Source organism: Salvelinus sp. IW2-2015, linkage group LG37, assembly GCF_002910315.2.
Source record: "Salvelinus sp. IW2-2015 linkage group LG37, ASM291031v2, whole genome shotgun sequence".
NCBI lineage: Eukaryota > Metazoa > Chordata > Actinopteri > Salmoniformes > Salmonidae > Salvelinus > Salvelinus sp. IW2-2015.
The window spans coordinates 4,806,561-4,814,325 of NC_036876.1; positions in this window are offsets into that span (position 1 = coordinate 4,806,561).

Genomic DNA, 7,765 nt, shown 5'->3' on the forward strand with positions numbered 1-7,765 from the left:
GCTGTAACCTGACCATCTCCAAGACAGAGTCAGGGGACTCAGCTACATACTACTGTGGTGCTATGAAAGCGGGCAAAGTCAAATTTGGAAAAGGAACTGTTTTAATTGTCAAAGGTAACTTAACTTCCTTCCCTAATTTGGGATTTTATATTTAGCACCATTAAAATATAAATATACTTTAGACTTTGGCGCTAAATGAATATACCAGGCCAATACAATATACACACAATGATCTTACTCCGTCACTCTCTTTAGATTCAGAGTCCAACAGCATGTCTGTGCTCCAGCAGCCTGTGTCTGAGTCAGTCCAGCCAGGAGACTCTGTGACTCTGAACTGTACAATACACACTGAGACCTGTGCAGGAGAACACAGTATCTATTGGTTGAGACATGGCGCAGGAGAATCCCGTCCAGGAATAATTTACACCCAGGGAGACAGGAGTGATCAGTGTGAGAAGAGCCCTGAGGCTGGGTCTCCTACAAAGAGATTTGTCTATAACCTCCCCAGGAGGAACCTCAGCCTCTCTGATGCTGGGACTTACTATTGCGCTGTGGCATCATTTGGAGAGATACTGTTTGGGAATGGTACCAAGCTGGACGTTGACTGTTAGTGATGTTTCTGACATTTCTGAAATGTTCTAACATTGTATGCCTGGATGAACAAAATGTCCTGAATCTCCTCTGTCACTGTCTGTATTTCCACAGATGGTTGTAAGGAGGACCATGTTCTCTTGGTGTACTGTCTGGGTGTAGCGTTGGGTCTGTGTGTCATCCTCATCATTGTCCTTGGTTGTGTTATGTATAAGATTACAAAGAAAACCTCTCTGCTGTGCAGTGGTAAGCGTTATCATTGCCCACAATATATGCTTAATCTGTAGGTGCAGTATACATTACATGTTTTAGTAATGAAACTGGGTTAATTCAATGTATGATGGTGATGATGATCATGATGATGATGATGATTCCTTCATGTGTTTGTTTAAAAGGAACGCATCCTCAGTCAGGTAGTCCGGCAGTCCCCAGTTCTCATAACCAGGTATGCGGACCGTATAGTGAATTATTCTGAGTATTACTTTGATGAACTGTAAACAGATCCTTCTATCAGTTTATTTCCTGATGTCTTTGAAATTTGTTTTGCTATTCCTCTTAGGATCAAGAACATGATGACACACTCACGTCGGTCCATTACGCTGCTCTGAATGTCATCCACAAGAAGCCAAAGACCCAGAGACAGAGGAGCACCTTGGAGAGAGACACTGTGTACTCTGGGCTGAGGTGCCAAAACATGGACTGAAATGTCAACTTTTACTCCTTAAAGACTTGCATCGCTTTTTCTGTTACACACTGTGTTTTTATTATTATAATTGTGTTTCAATTGCTTGTATTCTGTCAAACTCCTTTTTACATTACTGTTGTGCATTTTAGATCAAATAAAYCATGAATTCACTGTAATTTAGATGTATTGTTTGATTTTCTCTCATATTCTTCAAGTTAAATTGGTATGTTTGCAGGGACATTGCACCSTGATTACATGATGTGCATAWWAGCATGCATAGAGTTAATTCTATTGACTATCACTTTCAGTTGTCTCAAAGCTCTATTTTTTATGCTGTATACTGCATCACATATCTGTGGTGTTCTGACAGCCTTAAATATATGTTCCACTCAGCTTAACTCATCTCTAACCCCCAGCAATGACAGTTAATCCTCACCACACACTGTCTTCACACACCTCAGTGCATCAAAACCACAAAATAATATGTCACTAAGATCACAACTCACTCTTTAATGATAAAAGCCTGAACTAATAATAGACTTCTTAGCTGAGTATATTTTGAAGAGAGCTGATATTGTTGAAAATATKATTCAAATATCACTACGTACACATTGTAACTGAGACGTTTTGACAAACAATACAAAATGTTAATATGCATTTGTTCAGGTTGAAGTACTGCACTTKATTTCTCTTTCAATAGGGTGRAGCAGTGTACATGGAAGTCCKSATAACTKCCTTAACAGTAGAGTTGGCAGCAACTTTTAGAATTGTCAACATTTTCAAAATGTTCACTAAGAATTGTTGAAAACGTACTTTCCTGTGATATTTCACGTGTGTAACAGTGGTGGAAAAAGTACCCAATTTTCATACTTGAGTAAAAGTCAAGATACCTTAATAGAAAATTACTAAAAGTGAAAGTCACCKAGTAAAATACTACTTGAGTAAAAGTCTAAAAGTATTTGGTTTTWAAAAATATTTAAGTGTCAAAAGTAAATGTAATTGCTAAAATATGCTTAAGTATCAAAAGTTAATATATAAAATTGTTCACATTCCTAATATTCAGCAAACCAGACGGCACCATTATCTTGTATTTTTTATTTATTTACGGATAGCCAGGGGCACACGTCAACACTCAGACATAATTTATGAATGAAGCATGTGTGTTTAGTGAGTCCACCAGATCAGAAGCAGTAGAGATGACCAGGGATGTTCTCTTGATAAGTGCGTGAAATTTCCTGTCCTGCTAAGCATGCAAAATGTAACGAGTACTTTTGGGTGTCGGGAAAAWGTATGGAGCAAAAAGTATATTKTTTTCTTTAGGAATGTAGTGAAGTAAAAGTAAAAGTTGTCAAAAATATAAATAGTAAAGTACAGATWCCRCAAAAAACAACTTAACTAGTAATTMAAAGTAGTTTTACTTAAATCACCTTACACCACTGATGTGTAGTCATAATATCTGTCAACAAAGGCCCAACAAAGACACTGTGGTGCTGTTAAGAATCTATAACAAGGTAATATATACATTTATTACTTACATATTACACGTCTGTATCATGTTATAAATCCATTTCAGAATAATAGTCACATGCATCAAACAGTCTAGTTAGTCATCATCACTGGATCATTACTACTAACATCAACTAAGATATTATAATGTGTAGCTTAGTTACCAGGAGGAGCCACACAATCACTCAAAATAAAATGGGTAGCAGAGTGATATTTAAATGACGAAGACAATGACTCATGTTTGTGTGTAGTTTTGTATTCAGTTCCAGGGAGTAGTTGAATAAGTATGGGAGAAAACCTATTTATTCAAGTCATCTCTCCTCTGTAATGTGTTGTCCTCTTTTAGTTGTGTTGATAGCATGCCACTCACACCCACCCCCACACAACAAGTTCACAGGTACTCAGCGGTCTTCTGTAAGCACAAGACGAGTCCGTATCTACATTTTGGTCAGGTGGGCCTGCTGGCTTTGTGCACACAGGACCCTTCTACCTGCTCTCTGTGTCTCTGTGTCTATGTTTTTCAGCAGGATGTATATGTGGTGTCACTGTTGTTCTCACTATCTTTGTTTGTTGTTCATGTTGCCCCTGACAACTTACAGTCACAGCAAAACAGTTATTTATTAAACTGACTGTAATATTTATTTAGTTATCTGAAATCTGTTACAAACCACAAAGAACTGCRAATGAACCSTATTTGAACTCTCTGAGTTAAGCATCTCTTGTGTGATACAGCACCATCTATTCTAACTTATGGTCCATGGGGAGGGGCCATTTTGTGATGATGTAATGGAAGAACTTTCACTAAATGTTCAAACAGACATGTCTTGTGAAGCACAAAGACAACTGCAGGTTCCTGTCAGAATGAGACCAATAGAGGAGGATCCTTCTGATAGATTGCTTCCTTTTAGAACCACAGTAACCACAGAGTAAATCAGACTAGATGAAGTGTGTCACTAGCTGGTTGTCTGGGGTGTCCAATCAGGTATGGCACTCTCAAGTGTTACACTTAGTGAATGTTTCTGTGAATGATATACAATCAATGTAAGACTGACATGAAATGTACTTGTTTCATTGTGTAGGTGTTTACCCCACATGTTCACACGTGTACATACAAGGGCTCCAGAGAGGCGCAGCGGTCTAAGGCACTGCATCTCAGTGCAAGAGGCTTCACTGCAGTCCCTGGTTCGAATCCAGGCTGCATCACAACCGGCCATAGGGTCCCGTAGGGCGGCGCGCAATTGGCCCAGCGTCGCCAGATTTGGCCGGGGAAGGCTGTCATTGTAAATCAGTATTTGTTTTTAACTAACTTGCCTAGTTAAATAAAGCTGTGGTGTAAAGCTCGCCGCCATTGGAACCTGGAGCAATGGAAACGTGTTCTATTAATTACTGTTCTCTATCTGGCAGTCCGAATCTGGGTTTGGCGGATGCCAGGAGAACGCTACCTGCCTGAATACATAGTGCCAACTGTAAAGTTTGGTGGAGGAGGAATAATGGTCTGGGGTTGTTTTTCATGGTTCAGGCTAATCCCCTTAGTTCCAGTGAAGGGAAATCTTAATGCTACAGCATACAATGACATTCTAGACGATTCTGTGCTTCCAAATTTATGGAAACAGTTTGGGGAAGGCCCTTTCCTGTTTTAGCATGACAATGCCCCTGTGCACAAAGCGAGGTCCATACAGAAATGGTTTGTCGAGATCGGTGTGGAAGAACTTGACTGGCCTSCACAGACACCTGAACTCAACCCCRSYAKKKRTTTMGGYWMYAWTMGYAKSSCSYKRMMMYYSCKMGSRRWAWTSKCCKAKKWRKYMMSKKSYKCRRKKRWAWMSRRRTMMMGSRMYAWMGYAWRKAYMRCCCSSRMSKAWTTTRCKYSKWRRWYMMGYAAYSCRTRCKKYHAYYYMMGYYGSRMMTWWWYSKYSKAAYYYMMGYCCAACTCCATATTAATGKCKAGGATTTTGTWATGAGATGTTCGACGAGCAGGTATCCACAAACTTTTGGTCATGTAATGTAATTATTAATTTGTGGTATCGACTACTGCCCATAGCAATATATTGGAGTGATACTGTATACACTGAATAAACCAAATATTAGGAACACCTTCCTAATATTGGCTGTATGTCCTTTSTGTGGTGGACCATTATTGATACYCACAGGAAACTGTTGAGCATGAAAAACCCAGCAGCATTGCAATTGTTGACACAAACCGGTGTGCCTGGCACCTACTACCATACCCCGTTCAAAGGCACTTAAGTCTTTTGTCTTTCCTATTCACCCTCTGAATCACACAATCCATGTCTCAATTGTTTCAAGGCTTAAGAACCCTTCTTTAACCAGTCTCCTTCCCTTCATCTGACCTGATTGAAGTGGATTTATTAACAAGTGACATCAATAAGGGATCATAGCTTTCACCTGGTCAGCCTATGTTATGGAAAGAGCAATTGTATTATTTCATATTGTGACTTTGATCCTCAGATGAGAATCCTGGTCCTTCTCTCCATCTCCATGGTCCCGTGTGGCTCAGTTGGTAGAGCATGGCGCTTGCAACGCCAGGGTTGTGGGTTCAATTCCCACGGGGGGACCAGGATGAATATGTATGAACTTTCCAATGTGAAAGTCGCTCTGGATAAGAGCGTCTGCTAAATGACGTAAATGTAAATAAGAACTGGAATTCTCCTCTGCTGTCTGATCATCGTCTACACCACCAGGAAATAGATACAGCTAAGACCAGTGTCAATAGACTAGAGATGGGTTTTGGAGTGAAGTCTGTGGTACTGTATCATCGCTGTACATTGCAAATTTAAATAATTGAGATTGCTTAGTTGCTCGTTTTGCATTTGAAAAATATTAGCCTGCGACTTCCAAATCAATTGAGCATCATCATCCTTCATTATGCTGTATGTGGTAATTGATTGAACTGCTCTCCTGAAATCCCTGTGTTCAGAATGTGCCTTCTTTTTGCATGAATAAATATATATTTAAACAACTGATACGGACTAAAATAGAATTCTTCTATCTCTTAGTTTCTGTATATACAGTATGTCTGTATGAATGTTTGTCCAGAGAGTTTCTGCAGAGACAACCTACTGTTACCATGCTAAACCCACACACTCATCATGCAGTCAGTGAGCTGTTCACAGGTTCCTGAACACTTTGATCTCCTGTGAGCTAAAGACAAATCTGTCTCTTTGCTTTGTACAGGCCTGGTTGGCCTTTCACTCACTATGTAGTTTCAGCAGGATGTCTATGTGGTGTCAGTGTGTTTTCTCTCATGTTTATATTGTTGATCACGACCATAACAATTAGAAACACAGTCCACTGACATACTGCATGCTACATAGCCTCTATCTTATCACATGGGCCAGTTTCCCAGACACAGARTATGACTAGTCCTGGACTAAAAAGCATGTTCATGTTCATTCTTGAWCTACYATAATTGATTTAAWGTAGAAGTTGTATWKATMTATACTAYGCTACAGKTAAGAGCCCTATCCACCCAGGTACACCCCTGACCCCTGACCCCTATTAAACTGTCAGGTGTTACACTTCAGWTAGAGCATGATTCTGTGAATGATAGTGAACGAGACTGACATACAATAGACTTGTTTCATCCTGTAAGTGATTCCCRCATAWACACTCATGARYCTCCATCCCTGTTCCTCATGGTACATATCAAGTTATGTTCTATGTATAACAGTCCTCCTATAGGTCATCAGGAGAACTGTAACTGTTGCATGTGGTGGGGCCAAGTCTATCACAGCATAGCACTATGACAGCARAAGTTCGATACTAGAGCATACAGGTACATTCTGTAATGTATGCTTGAAAATGTTCTGCATGCTTACCAGACAACAGTATTACTTTAAACTAATTTTACTGATGGACATTTATATATCTCTTTCCACAGTGAAACCTCAGGATTAGACATCTTTGTCCAGACAGTACTTTCAATCTACACCATGTTCATCAAGACACCAATAACTGTGATTCACCCAACCTGCACCAAATATTATATAAAGTAAGCATTGGTCCATTTTAAACATTGATTATATGAGTGATTTTCAGTTATGCAGACCATGGTGGGCTGAATAAGGCATTTACAAAAATGACGCACACGTCCAGTCCAACCAATCACCAATAAGCCCATTGTAGAAGTGTTCTGTACATACTGTATGTCTGTATGAATGTTTGTCCAGAGGGTTTCTGCAGAGACAACCTACTGTTACCATGCTAAACACACCCACGCATCATGCACTCAGTGAGCTGTTCACAGGTACCTGAACACTTTGATCTGCTGTGAGCTAAAGACGAGGCAATCTCTACACTTTGGACAGGCCTGCTGGCCTACTACACACTCTGTGGTTTTCAGCAGGATGTCTATGTGGTGTCAGTCAGTTACTCTCTTTGTCCGTTGTTCATACCCATCACAATTAGAAACACAGACCCACAGATATACTGCATGCCATGTAGACTAAGACAGTATCTTATCACTTACAAGATCATAGGTTTTATTAAGTAATTGAACTGTAATCATTAGTTTACAGAGTGTAGAGTAGAAGGTGTATCCAGGCTACAGCCAAGAGCCCTAACCACCCAGGTACACGTCTAGACCCTACTGAACTCTAACGTGTTATACTTCATGTTTCTGTGAAATAGTGAAAGTAAGACTGACATAAAATAGAGTTGCTTCATCCTGTAAGTGTTTCCCCCTTATACACTCATTATGCTACACCCCTATTCATCCTGTATATAAGTATCAAGTCATGTTCTATGAATAACAGTCCCCCTATAGGTCATCAGGAGAACTGTAACTGCTGCATGTGGTGGAACCAAAGATATCTAAGGCACACAACTGATGTTGATAACAAGAGCATACAGGTACATATAATGTATGCTTAAAAAATACAAAATGTACAAACTACTATTTAAAAAACAACAACAACCTGTGATGGTAAATCAATCAATCAAATGTATTCATAAAGCCCTTTT